Genomic DNA, 23619 nt, shown 5'->3' on the forward strand with positions numbered 1-23619 from the left:
CACTACAAAATAAATATACATTAATTTATTTTTTAAATTCTTCTCCTATAATATATTTTTCCAGTACATTGAAATTCAATTTGGTCACTACATTATATTTTGTCTCACATAAAATTATAAACAAACATAACTTTCACTATCAAATTAAAATGAAATGCAAATAACCAACCCTCAAATCGAATCCAAACATTACCTATGAAATTGATCAGTTAACCACAAATCGGTCAACTATGAACCGAACTGTATTAAATACGGGGAGATTACGACTTACTCTTTCTCGAACCGCAAACCGACTGTTTTGATTCGTGAACCAGAGTATTAACTTTTGTTATCCTATTTAAAAAAAAAGCCCATTTATCTTTATTTAAATTGTTAAAAAAGATAAATCTAGGGGCAAAAAGCCCTTATACCCCTTTGAAAATATCTAGCACCTTTTTCCCTACACAAAATTATATTTGGATGAGCTCAAATTTATGATGCAGATAGAATAGTTGACACATGTTGGATTCTTTTACAAGGTAATGTTTGGAATATTTTCTATTTACTTTTTTGGAAGTTGAGAAAATAAATTTAAAAAATTGATATGTTATGGTCTTATAATGTTATACTTGATAGAAAATATCGGCTGATTTTACACTACAGATTTAACAGTCATACAGATTTGAGCAAAGTAAATAATTATCAACACACGTGTATAGGGAGATGTTATTCGATAACGTTCTCCGAATATTCATCGAACAAACTAATTATTCATATTAACATTTAATTCATCTTTCCAAAAAGCTTTAATTTACTTCACCATTAGCCAAAAACTCTCTAAAAGCAATAATTTTGAATGACAATATATATGTAATATCTCTTCATCCATTAAGTTTAATTTGCAAAACCTAGACAACATACATATATATGTATATATTATCCAATATATATATTGTACACAAAACCACAAACACAAACACAAATACAAAGAAAATGGCTATTACCAATACCAATTTAAGGGTTGTGGCTGCAATAATGATAATTATTGCCATGAAAACTCAATTTACATTTGCTCAATTGGCTCCATCACCAACAACACCTATGAAACAACGTTGTAATGATATGTTCAATTTTGTCAAGACTTGTGCAATATACATGCATAGGTTCTCTCCTTGGTTTCACAAACCTAATGAAAAATGTTGCGAGAATGCTCGAAAAGTCAACATTTCACTCTTTTGCAAGATTTTTCTCATAAGCGAGGTCGAAAACGTATTCAATCCTCATAAAGTGGCCGTTATCGCACGTCACTGCAACAACCCGCTTCCTCGATTTTCAAGATGTGGAAGTAAGTCTCGGTTTTTTTTTTTTTTTCTTATTCCAGATATTCGAGTTGCATTCGACTAAGTTTTGAGATCTTCTAATTCGTTCCTGGTGCAAGTCATGATAAGTCGAACTATGATTAATTTATTTGAATGAACCTATTATAATATTTTTGACAATTTTCATAACATCATTAACATTTAAATTTTGACTTTGTTACATAGATCATTGTTATTAAATTGGATTGAAAAGTAAATTAAGTTATTGCTATTATTTGTACTGAAAGAAGAAAAAACCATGTTGAGTCGAAAATATATAATTCACGACAAATTAATTAAATTCGAATATTGTAAGTTTAGATAAATTCGATCGGTGAACAAATTGACTGAAATAATGTAATAGTATTGCTCTAAAACCAATATTCGAATTTTCTTAATCATATATTAACGCCCAAATTTATTACAATTTTGGAAGATCGGAGATTATAATATTCAATTTACTTGTGAAAATAATTCATTTTCATGGTACACAATTTTGTGTTTGATGACTGATTAATGTTCGTAAATGCAGGTTACTTTGTCCGAAGAATGGAGTTAACAACTCAGAACGACAACTCAGTTAACTTTCGTGCATTTAATATGACAAGTTCAGAAATAGATGCCGATAATAACACCTTCTGTCATTGAATATGTTGTATTTGGGTTTTTATATATGATGTAAACTTGTCATTCCTGGTCGTGTGGAATAACTTCAAAAAAAATTGACCATTTTTTTTTTCTTATTTGTGATTAGTCTTTTGACTTATTTGACATGTTTGATCAATTTTTATCCGTAATAAACAAATTTTTATTTTTATTTATTATTTTTTTAAATAGTTCAATGCACATTCAATTGATTTAACCTATCTTTATCATTTAGGCCCCTTTTGGTTGGAGGGATGGGGTGGGATGGGATTGGGGCTTAATTGGAAAATGACACTGTGTGGATTAGTAAAGTATGGATGGTATCTTGGGTTTGGTTGGTTGGATATGGATCTGTGGGATTGAATCCAAATGAGCCAATCTCAGGAATGGTTGGAAGGATTGGGTGGGATAATTTGGTTAATTACATTACCACCCCTTAGAAGGTATTTTTATTATTAGTTTATACATCTGAAATTTTTAAATTATTGCCAACTGCACTCATTATTTCCTCTCATTTTCCTGTAATTATAAAATCAGCCCTAACATTTTCGGATAATTACATTTCCACCCCTCATAATCCCTTTTTATTATTATATTACCCCAGTATTTTTTACAATATTACTTGTTGCACCCATTCTTTTCCTCCCATTCACTTTTAATTACAAAATCAGTCCTAACATTTTTGTATAATTACATTTTCATTCCTTTCTTAGGCACACACATTCGCTTTCGCATATCGGACATATGGGGATAGCGAATGGGAGGAACTAAAGACTATATTTGCACCTCGTGTCGTCGAACAAAAACCGGGCGATGAGGTGATTGTTTTGTCATCGGACGACGATGAAGCGGCTCCGCCGGTGCCGATTCCAAGCATGGTTGATCTTCGAGGCAACGACAACACTCTTGGTTTCGGTAACCCGATGCCACCAACAACGGTGGTCAATATTTCCTCGGATTCTAGTAGCACACACTTCAATGTGTGGGACTACCTCAATCACTTTTCGGATTCCGAGGGTTCGTTAAACACCGAGGGTAGCACCGCTAATTCGAGAGTTCGGCGTCCGGTTTCGGGCCCATCACCTTTGAAGCCGAAAGATAAATCAATGCCGAGGCCCCGCAATATTGCAAATTTGTTTGGATTGAGTTCGTCCGGGTCAAACCGTCCCTCGAATATGTGTAACGGCAAGGGGCCAATCGACGGGAAAACGATTACTAGGTCATACTTTGACGCATGTGTTGTACTGACTCCATTGATCAATGGAAGTTCAAATTTTCCAATCTCCATTATCTCGGCTAGTTTTTCCTAATATTTTCCGTATTATTATTATTGGTATTTCCCGTATTATTTTCCCACTTCCATGTAGTCGGCAAGATTTTCGGTATTAGTATTTGATTTTCCTGACTTTGTATTTTGGTTTGTAATTTTAATTTTCATGTTTCGTACCCATGGGCGATAATATATATTAATATTGTTTGTTTACATTTTGTTCACACTACTGTTTTTCTTAGTTAATACACATTTATATATTTAACATTGTTTGTTTAAATTTGTTGATACAGATGTTTGTTCATATAGAATTTAAAGTTATAATTGAATAATTGATCACACTATAACCAATGACCGAGCACAACGATACTTTCGCAATTGCATAAACCAATTACTATGAAATAAAAAAAAAACACGAAGACAATAAAACAATTACAACGATGAAAAATACGGTAAACGGAGAATAAAGTCATAAAAATATCAGAAATCACAATGACCAAGCTAGTTGACTCGCTGTCAACCATCTATACGCCCCGAGAACCCGTCGGTCTCGCCGGTATAGTAACCCACGGGCTCAACATCGTTCACACCCTCATACGGCACAATAGCGTATTCATCGTTCACACCCTCAACACCCGGTCGAGTTCCTTCGTCAATTGTGATTGGGTCATCTTTTACGAACCCTTGTTTATCACTAAACTCTATCGTCCCTGCTCCTTTCTCCACAAATACCAACTCAAAAGTGTCGTAGTAGGGAAACCCGTTAGCAGCGAAATAGTTGTGCAATGCATGTTCCGTTTTTTTCTAATTGTGAAAGGGAAAAGTATAGGGTCACACACAATTAAATGATTTGCATATTCATAGAATAAGACAACAAAAATTTTACCGTGCATTTTATGCAATAAAAATAGGTTTACATACTTTGTTCTTAGGACTCGTGACATACGTCCGGTCAACCGATACACGTTCGGTCCTACGGTTGTAGTTGACACCGGGTAGTCCAATGAATTTGACAAATGCATTGAAACGATTTTTTAGTAGGAAGGTCCGACGTTTAACAACGTCATTCGTAAAGGTCTCACCGTAGTGAGTCCGCATTTCGGCGGCGATTTCATCGAGGATAGAGTTAAAGACCGTTGGATCGCTGGCAACTAAATTTCACATTCCAGACCATGCAACCTCTCTCAAACACATTCACAACTAAATTTCACATTCCAGACCCTGTAACGATCTCTCAAACATATGAAACATATAAACCAACTCCTAGAGCAAGCAAAGATGAAATAACTATCGTAAACTATTACAAAAAAAACAACTTAATTGCATTCTTTATATACTGTTTATGCCAAACAATTTATACTGAGTAACACCATATATTATTTCACTAATTGACTTTAATATTAACTAATTCTAATTCACTAATTGGTTATTTTTTTCCAAATAATGGTTATTTTCCAACCAATACTGAGGTAATGTACTATTTTTTCCCAAAAAAAAAAGATACAATATTTTTTTCCAAATAAATGCTACCTTTCTCAATCCTTAATCTGTAATCTAAAAGACGAGCTTAAACCCATTGGAGAACTCACCTTAAATCGTCGTGTAGCAGAACCGGGATAATCGACAGCCAACTGTCAACCTTGTTATGATCTCTGATCCGACGGAAGCTTGAAACTTGAATATACCTGCGAATGTGGAGAGTGAAAGATAAGGTGAGCTGACGGCGGTGTTTAGGGTTAGGTGAAAGATTTTATCTACGAGAAACTACACTACTTTAACCTAAAGATTACCAAGAAACGGACAAGGAAAATGGCAGGCCTCCCCTTGTCTTTTATACTGCAAAAGTAGGTAGAGGCAGCAGAACCCGGCTATGCCTCTTTCATGCAAAGTTGGTGGTGGTCCAGAGGGAAACGGTGTCGTTTCCCTTTATTATTGCTGACTAATAAAAACGTGAAATAAATGAAAAACGCGTCCACGCTTCCTTGAGTTGAACGACGTCGTTTTATTCCTTTGGTAATTTGAATTACCGTTTATTCCGTTACACTTCCCCTCCCTTCAAGCAGCCATGACTCATGGCTGAAACGTGGGGAATTTCCTCCCCATTTCTTCGGCATTCTCCCAAGTGGCTTCCTTTGTAGGTAAATGAGCCCACTTGACTAGCCATTGAACCACTGCCGTATTGTTTTTCTTGATCATCTTTCGATCCAAAACCCCTTCTAGTATCAAGAGAAACTGGTTTTGCTCATCTAGCGGAGGAAGGGCTGCAACTACTCTTGCATGAGCTCCTACATGTTTCTTTAGCTGGGAGACATGGAACACTGGATGAACCTTGGAGTCTGAAGGTAGCTGGAGTTCATAAGCCACAGATCCGACCCTCTTTACTACTGAAAAAGGCCCACAGTACTTAGGAGTTAGCTTCCAAAGGTGGCTTTTCCTCAGACTTCTTTGCTTGTATGGTTTTAGCTTAAGATAAACTAAGTCCCCTTCCTCAAAGGTCCTCTCGCTTCTGTTTTGATCTGCATAAGTTCTCATCCTGTCTTGAGCTTCCTTTAGCAGTCTCTTCAATTGTTGAGTGATCATTTGATGTTGCTCTAGCCATGCTCTCACTCCTTCTGTTTTCTGTATAAGGTGGGGTCCATATCCCATCTGTGGAGCCTTATAGCCATAGAGTGCTTCAAAGGGTGTCATTTGAATGGCTGAATGGTAGGTGGTGTTGTACCACCATTCAACTAAGGGCACCCAAGAACTCCATTTCTTGGGGAGCTGTCCACACATGCACCTCAAGTATGACTCTAAACATTGGTTAACTCTCTCAGTTTGGCCGTCTGTTTGTGGGTGAAAGGCTGTGCTCAACTGTTGCTGGATCCCCAGAGTCTGCATTAACTCCTTCCAAAATTGGCTTGTGAAGATAGGGTCTCTATCTGAAACAATGTAGTTGGGCAACCCATGCAATCTGTAAACCTCTTCTATGAACACTTGGGCTAAAGTGGAGGCTGTCGCTGGCTGAGAAAGAGCTATGAAATGCCCATACTTTGTGAATCTGTCCACCACTACCCATATGGTCTCTTTCCCATGGGATTTAGAAAGCTTAACAATGAAGTCCATAGTGATACAAGTCCAAGCTCCCTCTGGTATAGGAAGAGGTTGTAAAAGGCCTGGGGTTTTGACATTCTCATGCTTGCTCAACTGGCAGATTTGATAGTTCTTGACCCATTCTTTGACTTGATTCCTAAGTCCGGGCCATAGAAATACCCCTTGGACCCTCTGATATGTATTCTGGATCCCAGAGTGCCCCCCCACACTGGACCCATGCATCTGCTCCAATAAGTTATTTCTCACTTCAGTCTGTCCCCCTACAAAAATCCTCCCTTTATATTTGATGATGCCATCAGTATAGTGATAGTATGACACATCAAATGGGCTTAGAGTACACTGAGCAATGATTGCTTGTGATTCCTCATCTCCTTCATAGCTTTGTATCACTTCTTGGATCCATAGTGGTTGAACTACTGTTATCTGGCTCAACTCTAAGTTGCTCTCTCTTCTGGACAATGCATCTGCTGCACTGTTCTCAGTCCCTTTCTTGTATTCTATAGTATAATTGTACCCTAGCAGCTTGGCTAGGTACTTGTGTTGTAAAGGTGTGGAAAGCGTCTGCTCTAGCAAATGTCTCAAGCTTTTCTGGTCAGTTCTAATTACAAAAGTGCCACTGATGAGGTATGCTCTCCATTTCTGAACTGCTAATAATATGGCTAGAAACTCCTTCTCATAAATGGAGAGCCCTAGGCTCTTAACCCCTAGTGCCTTGCTCAAGTAGGCTAGAGGATGGCCTTTTTGCATGAGTACAGCTCCAATCCCATAGTAAGATGCATCTGTTTCCACCACAAATTTTTCCTTGAAGTCTGGTAGCTGTAACACAGGTGTGGTGGTCATAGCTTCTTTGAGCCTTTCAAAGGCTGTTTGAGCTTCCTCATTCCAATGGAATTGCCCCTTTTTGAGTTGTTGTGTTAAGGGCTTGGCTATCTCTCCATAGCTCCTTACAAACTTCCTGTAATAGCCTGTCAATCCCAAGAACCCTCTCAGTGCTTTGACACTGTTTGGAGGAGGCCAATCTCTCACAGTCTCAATCTTACTGGGATCAACCCCCACTCATTCTTCAGTTATTACATGCCCTAAATACTCCACTTGCCTCTGTCCAAAACTGCACTTGGTCATTTTGGCATATAACTGATGCTCCTTGAGGAGTTCTAAAACTCTTTTTACATGGTTTTGGTGAGTCACCAAGTCTGGGCTGTATATCAATATGTCATCAAAGAAAACCAGCACAAACTCTCTGAGATGTTCCCTGAATACATCATTCATCAGTGCTTGAAATGTAGCTGGTGCATTAGTCAAACCAAATGGCATTACAAGGAACTCATAATGACCAGAGGAGGTCACAAAGGCAGTCTTCTCTATATCCTTTTGGCTCATCCTGATTTGATGGTAGCCAGCTCTCAGATCCACCTTGGAAAACAGCTTGGCTCCCCCTAACTCATCTAATAGATCATCAATCAAAGGGATTGGGTAGCTATCTTTGATGGTCATGGAGTTTAATCTCCTGTAGTCTACACAAAACCTCCATGAGCCATCCTTCTTCTTGACCAACAACACAGGTGATGCAAAGGGGTTGTTGCTGGGCTGAATGACTCCAGTGGAGAGCATCTCTTGCACCATGGCTTCTACTTCCTTCCTCTGCATAAATGGGTATCTGTAAGGTTGTGATTTAAATGGTGTAGCATCTTCTTTTAGGGGAATGGAGTGTTCAGCCTGCCTCACTGGGGGAAGTTCATTGGTTTTCTTGAACACTTCAGGAAATCCTTCTATGATTCTTTGTATCTCTTGTGGCACTTCTTCTCTTGATTCTTTCTCTACTGTACTGTTCTGTTAGAGTAGGTGACCAACAAGCCAACCTGTGGCTGTGGTCTTTCGTATTTATTATTGTAATAAACGAACCTTTATTCGTATTAATGATAAAACACATTGGCATTCTATATCTGTGTCCCTTTGTCACAAGCATAGATATAGTCCTTACAGTTATTACAAGTACTAGTAATTGATCGTTAGGATCGTGAGATATTTACTTAAGTATTATAACTGTTAAACGTGTTCCTAGTCGAAGGGTTACGCCACTAATGAGGATATCGGCCTTTCCCATTAAGACTAGCACTTAGTGTATGTGTACTGCATCTCATCAGTAAACGGTATTGTGATATCGGCATGCATAAGTGGGTGCTCGTAAATTGACGAGTTCACTGAACTCCCTCACCCTAGAAATCTCTAAGTGGTTCCCAATAATCGAGTAGAGATATCTATGGTATAGTTGTACACCATTAGTCCTTATGACCTAGACATCACCGTGACTTCACTAGAGGACCAGCTGTATCGTGACCTGTCCCTGAGTTCCACCGAGGACCATCCCAAGGGCCAGTGTTCGTGCAGTCCGAAATCTAGTGGGAGGTCTGTGCATTGTAGTCGGGGATTCGATCGCTAGAATAGTCTTGGATGTCCTGTGTGTTCTGAAAGTTTGTAATCATTCTAAGTCTCTGGCCAGAGCTGACTAAGTGATGATTAGAGAATTCGATTCTCTAAGTCATGCACGTAAGGATTACAACACTTAGAACGATCGCACCGTCATCGAACATATAAAGAGGTCTCGATGAACCAATGTCTCTAGTTCGATCGGGACATATGAATCGAAGGGACCGTACTGTACGTTAACTATATCTGAAGGTTCTTGCAGGCACTTCATTTGTATCTAGGGAATCATGACGCGTAGTTGCTAGACGCCAATCTTGATTCGTTGGGTGGTTAAGGTGAAACGAGTTTCATCTTAATCGTAACTCTAAGGGGACGAGTTTTTACCACAAAGGGTTGTGGGCCCACGGCTAGCTTACACCTGAACCATCGAGGGTCACACTGCTCGTGCACATGAGATCTTTGAATAAACGGTCAGAGATAAAATGGTTTATCTTTGCATGATTGGAAGTCAATATGATTGGGTCCAACATTCGTAATTTGGAATTATGAATGAGAATAAGAAAAGGAAAAGAATAGGCGAAAGTTGTAGTGAACTTTCTAAATCGGGAAGTTTCCAAATTTAGAAAGTGCACTGAACTAGGGTTTCCACTTTTGGAAAGTTGGAAAATGAAAGATGGCACTCGTAATGACGAGGAAAATATAATGAATCCGAATATGTAATTGTTACGATTTTCCGATCATTGAATTGAGAGAGACGAGCAAGTGAAGGAACTAACGAGCTTAAGCTGTTGGGCCCGGTCCAACTTAAGCCCGTTAGGGTTTTATGCAAGGGACTATAAATGCATGATTTATAGGTCTTGCACAAACACACAACGCGTCCAAAACCCTAGCCGCTCCCTCTCTCACGCTCGGCCATCTCCCCTCGGCCACCGCGCCATCGTCGCCGGAAAATCGCCGGAATCGGCTATCCGTTGGCCGATCTCTTTCGGTATTCCTTTCCTTCTTTCTTTTCTTCCGTTATTCTGACTATTACGTGTCTAGTGCCACGTGTTTAGTAGATCGAAGTATACGAGGTGAAATCCAAGAGGAGGAAGATTGAAGAATCGAAGATGCGAGAAGGCAATTCTGAAAAACTGCTCTCGGATTTTCTGCGCTGTCCAGCGAGAAAATTCGCCATAAATCAACCGGTGATCGGATGGACGTGAAATTTTGACAGCAGCTTCACGACTCATAAATCTACCATCGTCCAGAAGGAATTATTCATCCAGTAAATACGCATGGAGATACGGAAGTCGGAGCAAGGCTGTAATTTCAGATCAGCAAACAGATTGGATCAATAGGAGTGGGAAGAGCAGCTAGCCATCTTCTCTGCGCGTGAGATTCACGCACCGCCGTGGCCGTCTCGCCGCTCTTGCCGCTGCACCGCTGCTGCCCCGATTGTACGGATTGGTTTCCGTAGCAATCTCGATTTGCTAAGTGCGCCTACCTCACGCTTCAAGAGGTAATGTTTCGAATCTATTGTCATTCGATTCGGTTACGTTTAAATTAATATATGCATGTTCGTTTTAATAAGAAACTTGTATGACTTTATGTGTCTACATGAAATTGGTTTTATTATTGCGAGCATGATTATTTGATTTAAACGCGAGCATGCTAATTGATTTAATTTCGATTAAGTAATCAAGCATGTTGTTGTTTTAATTTCGCTGGAAGCGCAAAGGTACGCAATTAATTGATTTAATTTGTCGGGCATGTGCTTATGTGCTTTAAAGTCGTTTAAATCGCATAAAATTTTTGTTTTCCGCTGCGTACACGTGCCCGAAACCCAACAGTGGTATCAGAGCTCGTTGCGCAATTAATTGCGTTCGTTTTAATATGCATGTTCGATTTATTAAAGTAGTGTTTGTCGTGTTATGTAATTGGGAGTTTTCGTAAGTTTAAAATATTTTTGAAATATTGTTTAGAATTTTTCCAGCTTTAAAATTGTTTAAAATTGGAAAATCGGATCTGAAATTATTTTAAAATGTCGGTTTTTAAATTGTTCGGATCGAACCGGTCGAACCGACCGGTTCGATGGTTGTGTGCGATTTAGTTGACCGAATCCAAGTGGATTCGGGTCGGTCAGACCGGTTCTCGGTCCGACTGACCCGGCCCACTGATTTGGGTCAGCTGGACCGGACAGAACCGGCCCGATTCGGTCCGAACCGGTCAGACCGGTTGGGCCGAACCGGACCACTGAAAAATAAAAAAAAAAAAAAAAAAAAAAAAATTTTTATTTCAGATTTCTAAAATTAAACTTAAAACAAATTGATTTTAATTTTTGGAAAATTATTTTCAATTAATCCCAATTAGATAATTGGATCGACAATCATCTATTTTAGTAAATAGGTGTTAGATTAATTAAATTGATTTAAATTGTTAAATTGATTTCAATTAATAGAACACATATATAATGTTGATTATATATTCAACTTAATTAGTAGTACCTTAGCATTATTTGAATGATTTATGCTAGTTGAGGTTCTATAATTATTTTGAAAACTCGATAATTAATTAATGTAATTAATTATGAAATTAGGTCGTATGTTCCTCTTAGGACAATATGCGCTTCCATATACCTTTAGAGAACATAGATGTAGGAATCACATAGACCAATCCAAAACCTTCTGATGAGATAAAACTTTTAAATAAAATCCCTCATTCTTAATTCAATTAAGAATCATTTCAAGCTATAAAGAAAAACCCAATCTGTTGAGTTATTTCTTTCCTTCTGCCAACGGTTGGATTATGTGTAGCCCTTTACTATAGTGCAGTAAGCCGTGTTAGCGGGGAGTGCTATGGTAGAGTAAGCTGTAATTCAATTGACATAATGATGAAGGTAGCCATAGAAAAGGGTTATGTTGGATTAACGTGGTCGGCTAGATTAACTAGGGACTGCATTAGTTTGGCATAATCAAGTTCTATGAGCATCTTTGATTGGTAGGTTAGACTTGACACACGACGATTTTGATATTCGCGAGATTAACTTAGGTCATTATCAAGTGTGAGGAAAATTAATTTAGGGTCATATTGTGGATATGATTGATTGTGATCTACCTTTGGGCAAATATAATCGGGCTAGATTAACTACGGGTTATATTTGTCTATTGGACCTAAAGCCCATTAAGAAAAATCAGTTTTCTCGTTTGTCTACTAGAGGGAAGTGGAACTCGATAAAATTAGTGGGAGAACAATTAAATAACATAAGTCCAAACATTTAATTGTAACAATCATTTAACGCGAATCTCTAATAATCCTCTTCTCTATATGTCTCAGATAATTATGTCTAAGAATCCCATAATGTCAATCCTCGACAATAAACTCAATGGCCCTAATTACCTAGATTGGTTGCGTAGTCTTAAGCTTGTGCTAACTGTTGAGGGGCGTCTCTATGTTTTGAACGAGAGACTTCCCGCCACTATACCTGCTACATCGACTGATGCTGAAAAGGAAACTTATGAAGTTTGGAAGAAAGATGACACTCATGCTAGGTGCTATATGATAGCCGCCATGGAGCCCGCGCTTGCGAGGAAATATGAGTCTCACTTGCATGCTTTCGATATAAAGGCTCATCTCAATAGCATGTATAGTGAGAATATTAGGGCATCGAGGTACGCTGCTACAAAGGAGTTGATCACGGCGAGACTGCGCGAAGGGACTTCGGTCCACGAGCACTGTCTCAAAATGATCACTCTCCTTGAAAAGCTAGTGAATCTCGATGTCACCCTCCCGGCCGAGCTCTCGTTGGATTTGATCCTGTTGTCTCTTCCTAGTTCCTATGAATCGTTCATAGTGAACTTTAACATGAACAAACTAGATCCTCCCTTGGATGAGTTAATGAACATGTTGGTCAGTTTCGAGTCCACCATTAAGAAAGAGAAGTTTGTTCTCATTGCTGCTACTTTTGGAAAGAAGAGTTCTTCCCAAAAGAAGATAAAGGAAAGAGTTCCCTTCCCAAACAGCAAGTTCGAAGTTGGTGAAGGTAGTGGGGGCCCCTAAGGCGAAAATCAGCAAAACGTAAGGAGATAGATCAAAACCCCGCACATCTTTGGCACGCTAGATTAGGTCATGTCTCTTTAAGAAGGATGAACGATTTTGTCAGTGAAGGATTGTTCTCTTTGGAGGACGTGAAGTCACTACAAACTTGTGAATCTTGCCTTAAAGGGAAAATGACCAAGTCACCCTACAAAGGGAAAATGGAACGAGCCGAGGGTCTTTTGGATTTGATCCATACAGACGTATGTGGTCCACTAAGTGTTAGTGCGAAGGGTGGATATAACTACTTCGCCACCTTTACCGACGATTATTCTAGGTATGGGTATGTGTACTTGATGAAGTACAAGTCTGAAACATTTGAAAGGTTCAAAGATTTTAGACATGAAGTAGAAAAGCAACTCGGACGAAGTATTAAGAAGCTGCGATCCGATCGTGGTGGAGAGTACTTGAGCATCGAGTTCATTGACTATCTAAAAGAAAATGGGATACAGTCCCAATGGACTCCACCGGGAACTCCTCAACTTAATGGAGTATCCGAACGTCGGAATCGAACTTTATTAGATATGGTTCGATCAATGATGGGGTTCACAAACTTACCGGCATACTTGTGGGGTCATGCACTCCGTACTGCCGCGTATTTGCTGAATAGAGTTAACACCAAAGCAGTTAAATCCACACCTTATGAACTTTGGCATTCCCGGAAACCCAATTACAAACATATTAGGATATGGGGTTGTCTCGCTTATGTGAAGCGATTAGTGGGAGATAAGTTGGATAGTAAATCCGACTTGTGCTATTTTGTGGGGTATCCCGAAGACTCGATGGGATACGAGTTCTACTATGTCAAAGAAGCAAAGACGTTTGTTTCAAGAAATGCCACCTTTTTGGAAAGGGAGTTTCTATCCGATAGAAAGGGCAGCATGATAGAACTTGAAGTAGTTCAAGAACCACAAAGTGAAGTTCAAACGCAAGAACAAGTAATCGAACCAATACAACAAACCACTAATATACCTCCTGAACCTACGGTACGTAGATCCGAAAGAGTTCGGAAAATGCCGGATAGGTTATTCCTCCTCGAAAATGATGAAGATCATGTTGATCTTGGACAAGATCCAAGAACATACAATGAGGCCGTATCGGATGCGGACATGGGACATTGGCTAACTGCCATGAAATCCGAAATGGACTCCATGTACTCCAACAAGGTGTGGACCTTGGTAGATCCACCTAAGGGAATTGTTCCTATAGGCTGCAAGTGGATCTATAAGAACAAAATTGGAGTGGATGGAAAGGTATCGACCTATAAAGCTAGATTGGTAGCGAAAGGTTACACTCAAAGGCAAGGCGTTGACTATGAGGAAATTTTTTCGCCAGTCGCGATGCTGAAGTCCATTAGGATTTTGCTGGCCATAGCTGCGTGGTACGACTACGAGATATGGCAAATGGATGTGAAGACCGCCTTCCTTAATGGAGATATTGAGGAAGAAATTTACATGGCGCAGCCGGAAGGCTTCATATCTCCTGGACGTGAGCAAAAGGTTTGCAAGCTCCAGCGATCCATTTATGGATTGAAGCAAGCATCCCGTAGTTGGAACATTAGGTTCAACTCAACTATCAAAGAGTTTGATTTTGAGAAGAATCCGGAGGAACCTTGTGTATACAAGAAGGTTAGTGGGAGGGCAGTAATATTTCTAGTGCTTTACGTTGATGACATTCTACTCATTGGGAATGACGTAGGAATGTTACAGCAAACGAAAGCATGGTTGTCCACACGTTTCTCAATGAAGGATTTGGGAGAAGCATCTTATGTATTAGGAATACGCATCTATAGAGATAGAGCAAGAAAGATGCTTGGCTTATCCCAAAGCCTGTACATAGACACCGTTATGAAACGGTTTAGCATGGAAGAATCCAAGAAGGGATTCTTGCCAATGTCCCATGGGGTTCGTCTCTCGAAATCTATGTGTCCCCAAACACCTAGTGAAATCGAGGAGATGAAAAGGACGCCCTATGCTTCTGCCATAGGAAGCATAATGTATGGCATGCTATGTACGAGACCCGATATTGCGTATGTTGTGAGTGTCACAAGCAGATATCAGTCTAACCCCGGCCCGGCTCACTGGAAAGCCGTGAAAGATATCCTCAAGTACTTGCGAAGGACTAAGGATATATTTTTGGTCAATGGGGGTGCCGAGTTGAAATTAGAGGGTTTCACTGACTCTCGTTTTCAATCGGACGTGGACGACTCAAAGTCGAATTCTGGATTTATATTCACGCTTAATGGTGGTGCCGTGTGTTGGAAGAGTTCCAAGAAAAGCAAGACGGCCGATTCCACTACCGAAGCGGAATACATTGCAGCGTCCGAAGCTGCAAAAGATGGGACTTGGATAAGGAAGTTCATCCAAGAGTTGGGTGTCATTCCTAATGCTAGTGATCCAGTACCGTTGTACTGTGATAACACCGGAGCCTTGGCGCAAGCTAAGGAGCCGAGATCTCATCAGAAGTTGAAGCATATTCTGAGAAAGTATCATATGATCCGAGAGATCATTGATAAAGGTGAAGTTAAGGTAGAACGAGTCACCTCGGAAGAGAACGTTGCAGACCCCTTCACGAAGCCTTTACCAAGATCGGTCCATGAGAAACATCGAGAGTCGATGGGATTGCGGTTTATGGGTAGTTGGCTTTAGGTCAAGTGGGAGATTGTTAGAGTAGGTGACCAACAAGCCAACCTGTGGCTGTGGTCTTTCGTATTTATTATTGTAATAAACGAACCTTTATTCGTATTAATGATAAAACACATTGGCATTCTATATCTGTGTCCCTTTGTCACAAGCATAGATATAGTCCTTACAGTTATTACAAGTACTAGTAATTGATCGTTAGGATCGTGAGATATTTACTTAAGTATTATAACTGTTAAACGTGTTCCTAGTCGAAGGGTTACGCCACTAATGAGGATATCGGCCTTTCCCATTAAGACTAGCACTTAGTGTATGTGTACTGCATCTCATCAGTAAACGGTATTGTGATATCGGCATGCATAAGTGGGTGCTCGTAAATTGACGAGTTCACTGAACTCCCTCACCCTAGAAATCTCTAAGTGGTTCCCAATAATCGAGTAGAGATATCTATGGTATAGTTGTACACCATTAGTCCTTATGACCTAGACATCACCGTGACTTCACTAGAGGACCAGCTGTATCGTGACCTGTCCCTGAGTTCCACCGAGGACCATCCCAAGGGCCAGTGTTCGTGCAGTCCGAAATCTAGTGGGAGGTCTGTGCATTGTAGTCGGGGATTCGATCGCTAGAATAGTCTTGGATGTCCTGTGTGTTCTGAAAGTTTGTAATCATTCTAAGTCTCTGGCCAGAGCTGACTAAGTGATGATTAGAGAATTCGATTCTCTAAGTCATGCACGTAAGGATTACAACACTTAGAACGATCGCACCGTCATCGAACATATAAAGAGGTCTCGATGAACCAATGTCTCTAGTTCGATCGGGACATATGAATCGAAGGGACCGTACTGTACGTTAACTATATCTGAAGGTTCTTGCAGGCACTTCATTTGTATCTAGGGAATCATGACGCGTAGTTGCTAGACGCCAATCTTGATTCGTTGGGTGGTTAAGGTGAAACGAGTTTCATCTTAATCGTAACTCTAAGGGGACGAGTTTTTACCACAAAGGGTTGTGGGCCCACGGCTAGCTTACACCTGAACCATCGAGGGTCACACTGCTCGTGCACATGAGATCTTTGAATAAACGGTCAGAGATAAAATGGTTTATCTTTGCATGATTGGAAGTCAATATGATTGGGTCCAACATTCGTAATTTGGAATTATGAATGAGAATAAGAAAAGGAAAAGAATAGGCGAAAGTTGTAGTGAACTTTCTAAATCGGGAAGTTTCCAAATTTAGAAAGTGCACTGAACTAGGGTTTCCACTTTTGGAAAGTTGGAAAATGAAAGATGGCACTCGTAATGACGAGGAAAATATAATGAATCCGAATATGTAATTGTTACGATTTTCCGATCATTGAATTGAGAGAGACGAGCAAGTGAAGGAACTAACGAGCTTAAGCTGTTGGGCCCGGTCCAACTTAAGCCCGTTAGGGTTTTATGCAAGGGACTATAAATGCATGATTTATAGGTCTTGCACAAACACACAACGCGTCCAAAACCCTAGCCGCTCCCTCTCTCACGCTCGGCCATCTCCCCTCGGCCACCGCGCCATCGTCGCCGGAAAATCGCCGGAATCGGCTATCCGTTGGCCGATCTCTTTCGGTATTCCTTTCCTTCTTTCTTTTCTTCCGTTATTCTGACTATTACGTGTCTAGTGCCACGTGTTTAGTAGATCGAAGTATACGAGGTGAAATCCAAGAGGAGGAAGATTGAAGAATCGAAGATGCGAGAAGGCAATTCTGAAAAACTGCTCTCGGATTTTCTGCGCTGTCCAGCGAGAAAATTCGCCATAAATCAACCGGTGATCGGATGGACGTGAAATTTTGACAGCAGCTTCACGACTCATAAATCTACCATCGTCCAGAAGGAATTATTCATCCAGTAAATACGCATGGAGATACGGAAGTCGGAGCAAGGCTGTAATTTCAGATCAGCAAACAGATTGGATCAATAGGAGTGGGAAGAGCAGCTAGCCATCTTCTCTGCGCGTGAGATTCACGCACCGCCGTGGCCGTCTCGCCGCTCTTGCCGCTGCACCGCTGCTGCCCCGATTGTACGGATTGGTTTCCGTAGCAATCTCGATTTGCTAAGTGCGCCTACCTCACGCTTCAAGAGGTAATGTTTCGAATCTATTGTCATTCGATTCGGTTACGTTTAAATTAATATATGCATGTTCGTTTTAATAAGAAACTTGTATGACTTTATGTGTCTACATGAAATTGGTTTTATTATTGCGAGCATGATTATTTGATTTAAACGCGAGCATGCTAATTGATTTAATTTCGATTAAGTAATCAAGCATGTTGTTGTTTTAATTTCGCTGGAAGCGCAAAGGTACGCAATTAATTGATTTAATTTGTCGGGCATGTGCTTATGTGCTTTAAAGTCGTTTAAATCGCATAAAATTTTTGTTTTCCGCTGCGTACACGTGCCCGAAACCCAACATGTTCATCACCACAAAACATCCCATGTTCACTTCTTTATTGCTCAACATACTGTGAAGTGCTTCTCCATCAATGAGTTGGAACTCAGGGATTCCTTCATGAGCTTGCAGCACCACCTCTGTGCCCTCATAATTGAGTGTAATGGACTGCACATTGTGATCAAAAGATAGAGGTGCAAATTTCTTCATGAAATCAACTCCTAGCACCAAATCACACCCTCCTAGCTCTAAGAGGGTTACATCAATCTGAAATTGGCATCCCCCCATTGTCCACTGAAACATTGGGCAAAATGAATCACATTCCAACTGCACCTTGCCAGCTACAGTTACCTTAGTTTTTCTTTTGTACACCCTCTCACACTTCAACCTTACTGCAGTTTGAGGATCTAGGAAACTATGTGAAGCCCCAGTGTCCAATAGTATAGTGATGGGTTGATTTCTGTATCTCCCAAGGATCTTGAGGGTAGTTTGAGTGACTTGTCCAGCTATGGCATTGAAGGAGATCTGCATACATTCATCTTCTACCAGTTCATCCACTCCTTCTATGTCTTCCACTACATCTTCTTCCTCAGGTGTAGGTATACATTCAATATAAAACATCCTTTTGCATCTATGTCCAGGTGTATACTTCTCCTCACAGTTATAACACAACCCCTTCTTTCTCCTCTCTTCCAGCTCTGGTCTAGTCAGTTTCTTGCTGGTCATACCCCCTCTCTCTGGTTGATGGATCCTAGGAACTTGTACAGTAGGTTTGAAAGTTCTCAAGTGAGTAGTGGCAGTCTTCACAGTGCTCTTGATCTCCTCCGTGATCTGTACAACATTTCCCTCCTGTAACTTAGCTTGCTGAATGGCTTGAGAGAGTGTCATAGGTCTCATCATTTTCACCATGTTTCTGATATTGTCTTTGAGCCCTTCCACAAAGCATTCTAAGTAATAGTTGTCTGTAAGAAGCCTGTGTTTCTGACTCACAAATGCCTTAAGATGCTCAAATTTCAGCCTGTAATCTTCCATAGTGGTCTCTTGCCTCAACCTGTTGAATTCAGCTGTTAAACTTACTCCTTCTTCCTCCAAGAATCTGTCTAATATCATGCTGGAGAAATTTTCCCACCCTAATCCTTCCATTTGCTCAATATAATCAGTGTACCAATCCTCCACCTTCCCTTCTAAATGCATTGATGCAAAGTGAACCTTCTCTTGTTCACTCAGAGGGTTTAGTGTGAAATACCTATGGCATCTTCTTAGCCAGGTCCTGGGAAATTCCCCATCAAACTTGGGAAACTCCACTCTGTTTGATCTATTCTCACCTCCTCTACAAGGACTGTTGAGATTTCCCACCTCCACACGCATCTGTGGCTGTGTGACTTCTGGAAACCTAAAAGGGTTCTCCGATGAGTTTCCTTGTGCCATTGGGGCCTTCCCGTTGTTTCCATTGACTGCTTTCACTAATTCCCCCACTAGCTTGCTCAAGTCTTCGATTTTCTGATTAGTCTCCACCCTGTTCCTAGCCATTTCTGTGTGTAGATTCGCCTGCATCTCTCCTATCTCAACCTGAATCTTCTTGTTGAAAGCTAGATGCTCATCCAGATAGACTTCAGCATCAGATCTGGTGTTATCTCCGGACCCTGTCCTGACGTGGCTTCTTGTCATCATTCCTAGAGTTTCACCAGAAACGGTGGCTCTAGATACCAATTGTTATGATCTCTGATCCGACGGAAGCTTGAAACTTGAATATACCTGCGAATGTGGAGAGTGAAAGATAAGGTGAGCTGACGGCGGTGTTTAGGGTTAGGTGAAAGATTTTATCTACGAGAAACTACACTACTTTAACCTAAAGATTACCAAGAAACGGACAAGGAAAATGGCAGGCCTCCCCTTGTCTTTTATACTGCAAAAGTAGGTAGAGGCAGCAGAACCCGGCTATGCCTCTTTCATGCAAAGTTGGTGGTGGTCCAGAGGGAAACGGTGTCGTTTCCCTTTATTATTGCTGACTAATAAAAACGTGAAATAAATGAAAAACGCGTCCACGCTTCCTTGAGTTGAACGACGTCGTTTTATTCCTTTGGTAATTTGAATTACCGTTTATTCCGTTACAGTCAACCAGCTGCAACACCGGAATCGTTCGGCCGGAACAGAATCAGCCCGGCCAAACTACGAACTACTTCGAAACCAAAATCGAAAATCACCTGCGAAACGGAAACAAATAAATTTAATTACGAGATGAATGAATGGATAATTAGAACAATAAAAAAAAATCGATACCCATATGAACCCAAACTTCTTCAGCAATACTCGGATGCGTTTGAAGAAATCTGTGAAATCAATCTGTGATGAGTTGATTATCGGAAAAACCAAATAAAAAAAAAAAGAAAAAACTAGTGAAGTATGAAAAATAAGAAATCAATCTGTGATGAGTTGATTATTCTTCAACCGGTTTAGGGGGCCTAAAATACGAAGAAAGAAGCGTGTTAGAGAACCTAGATGAGTTGATTATCGGAAAAATTACCTCGGTGAAAAAACTACCGACCACAGTGGAGAAAAGCAGAACGAAGAACGGCGTGTATTGCTATGTCGGTAAAATTCTAGGGCTAACTCAATAATTTTTGGGGTAATTCCTATATATATGGGGTAGTCTTGTAATTAGAAATAAATATTCAGATCGTAAAGGTAATATACTGAGCTTGATTGGGCTGAGAGTGGATGAGATTACCCAATCTCACCTCCTTTAGCCTGATGGGAGATCCAGGAAATCCAAGATCCGGACCCGGGCCCAAGTGCAATCCAGAACCCAGTTGGGCCGAACCAAAGCTGAGATCCGAGTGGATTAGAGGAACTATCCACCCGGATCAGCCCAACCAAACTGGGCCTTAATCGATTGTTTATCCTTACTTGATATCCTTGCGTTGGAGTTGCCCCATTTAGAAGGTTAAATTTTTTGAGTAGCTAAATCAACTAAAGATTCAAAAGGGTACATGAGATGTTATTGTAGATTTATATGCCTATGAAAATCTGTTAACCTAAGTCGAAACAGTTGGTGTGGGAACAGTATTCAATTACAACTACAATTCTTGTGTTAACACGGTTATAAACTACTGAAAACGAGTAAATAAACAAAAGAATTTAATGTGGTCCAGACACAAATGTGACCTACATCCACGTGGACATGCAAACAAGATTTCACTAGTTCAGATTTACAGTGTACATTAATAGGACTTATTAAAATAATTAAGACTCCCTCTTTAATTATTTATGCCGTTCTTGTACACAACTTGAACTCCGTGTCTCTTCCAACAGCAACTCCACACCGTGTGCCTCGAACTCCCTTCAGGCCTAAACTCCCTTCAAAAATGCGGTTGATCTCCCTTGAGATCTATACAACAGATCTGTGTATGTTGGCACACACAGCAATGGTTGATCTCCCTTGAGATCTATACAACAGATCTGTATATGTTGGCACACACAGCAATGGTACAGTGCAACGATGGCATAGTCCTGCTCCGCATAACGCCTTAGCAAACCTTCGATGCTATGAAGTGGTTTTTCTCCCAAATAATGCGCACGGTTATTTAGAGTCTAGGAGGCTTATATAGCCACGAAAATAAGCTTTAAGACCTAACTTGAACCCCAAGGAAATCTATTTAACTAGGTAATAGAATCTTAGTTGATTTCTACTTCTATTCTAGATAAGTACAAAAGATACCTAACTAGAATAAAATACATGGAAATAAATCTAAGTCCTAATAGAAGTATTATAGAATAAGACTCTAGTAAATTCCAAAATAAACATGGAAAACAAATCTTTGCCAATCTTTTAATTCCAAAAACTTGGCGGATTTCCTTGATCTCCAATAGTCGGAAATCTGGCGCCAACAGTTACACTTAGTGAAAAATATCAGATTGTTATTATGTTCAGATCGATTGTGGGGATCACCCGATATATTTCACTAGGTGTAGCCATGCCCGGTTCTGAGGGTAGACGAGAAAGACGGTCGCCTCGGGCCCCCAATTTTTTATGATTTTTAGGGACCCCCGGTTTTAGAAAAATAGTCCTTATACATTAGTATTTATTGATAATATATATATATATATATATATATATATATATATATATATATATATATATATATATATATATATATATATATATATATATATATATATATATATATATATATATATATATATATATATATATATATATATATATATATATAAGTACATATATTCAGAACTAGATAAAAAAGATACAATGGTACTAGAAAAAATGTTTCTCTCTCTAGAAAAAACGCTCTGCCTTCTCTCTAGAAAGTTGTGTCTTTCCTACGAAGATTTTGATCGATTTTAGCCATTCATATATTCGTTTTTCATTTCATTCATTCTGGTTAGTTGATCATCGTTTCTTATTGTCATTTTAGTTCAATTATCCATCGGTTTTGAGGTTTTCGTGCTCTTTGCATATAATTTTCTCAAAATTTGGTAGTGTTCTTTGTTTTTTTCGTGTTTGTGTTTGGGTCAGCCGTATTCTTGTGTTTTTGTGTCGTTTTTTGGTTGTTTCTCCTTCATTTCATTCGGTTTTAGGGCTGCTTTCATTCCTTGTAATCTCAGCCTCGTTTTTGCTTCCATTCTTGGGCGTTTTTTGCTCGTTTTGCTTCTTTAATTTCAGTTTAAGTGGAGGTTTGTTTCGTCCTCATTTTGTTTCGTGTCTTGTCATCGGTTTTTCGTGTCTCCGTCATATCTCCGCCTTCTCTCGGTGGAGATCTTCGAGTGGGTAGCTGCTGCTTGTGCCCCGCATGAATCTAGACTCTCATCTTGTCTTGGTTCTTCCTTTAATTAGTGCAGCAAATCAAGATCATTCTAAATCAGGACCTTCCTTTTCGGACGTGGTAATTATGGAAGATTTCACCAATCAATCTTCCTTGATTGTGGAAGCTGAATCTTCTACACAAGGCAAGGTCGCCACAATTCAAATTTCACCAACCACTTTTCCCGCCCGTTCCACCTCACCCCTTGACTTGGCTAGAACTCCTCACCTCAGCCAACCACAATTCGCCAAGTTTACACCACTTGCCAAATCACCATCCTATAAGGATTTTTCTAGCCTCAAACTACCGGTCCCTAAGCCCATCTCAGCCCCTAACTCTCCTAAGAAAGGCCTATCTTCCACTCTAAAACCGGCTCACGATAATATTACTCAAATTCGAGCCCAAAACCCTAATACGGACCACCTAAACCCCAATCTTGTGGCCCAAGCTGGTTTTATGTCCAATTCAAACACTAAAAATGATATTTCTATCCCTATTTCTAAATTGGACAATCATAATCCGAATTCCCAATTCCAAACCCAAAATCCCCAATTAAAAAACCCCAATCCAGAAATTGAAGCCCCTAATCCCGAAATTCAAACCCCAAAATTCCAATTCCCAACCAAATCCTTTGCTGCTGCTGTACACGGTGATCTCAGACCTCCAATTGCTTCTTCTAAGGTTGATCGTCGTCGTCACTTGCTCCACCGAGAAGATATCGCTCCAATTGGGACAATTAAAGTGATAGATGGCAAGAATGTGCTCTATTTCTCGAAAGAGGAGGTTGATAAGATGCTTGAGCCGTTAAAGTACACCTTGATTGGTAAGTTTTCTCATGGGATACCTCACTACAAAGTTATGGAGAAGTTTATTTACGATTTAAAGCC

At 39.9% G+C, this 23619-nt stretch overlaps 2 long non-coding RNA genes across 2 annotated transcripts; one reads left to right on the forward strand and one right to left on the reverse strand.

Moving 5' to 3' along the window:
- The first annotated feature begins 951 nt into the window (after positions 1-951).
- Positions 952-2156, forward strand: LOC148772393 (uncharacterized). Its single transcript, XR_016030095.1, has 2 exons — positions 952-1324; positions 1870-2156. It is a non-coding gene; the product is annotated as an uncharacterized LOC148772393 (long non-coding RNA).
- Positions 2157-3548: 1392 nt separating this feature from the next.
- LOC105974837 (uncharacterized) lies at positions 3549-20515 on the reverse strand. The gene is made up of 3 exons (XR_016029158.1): positions 20193-20515; positions 20032-20116; positions 3549-4891 (listed from the first exon to the last, which is right to left on the reverse strand). It is a non-coding gene; the product is annotated as an uncharacterized LOC105974837 (long non-coding RNA).
- Between the last annotated feature and the right edge of the window lie 3104 nt (positions 20516-23619).

This window comes from Erythranthe guttata, chromosome 2, assembly GCF_056151865.1.
Source record: "Erythranthe guttata isolate IM_541 chromosome 2, IM_541, whole genome shotgun sequence".
Classification (NCBI taxonomy): domain Eukaryota; kingdom Viridiplantae; phylum Streptophyta; class Magnoliopsida; order Lamiales; family Phrymaceae; genus Erythranthe; species Erythranthe guttata.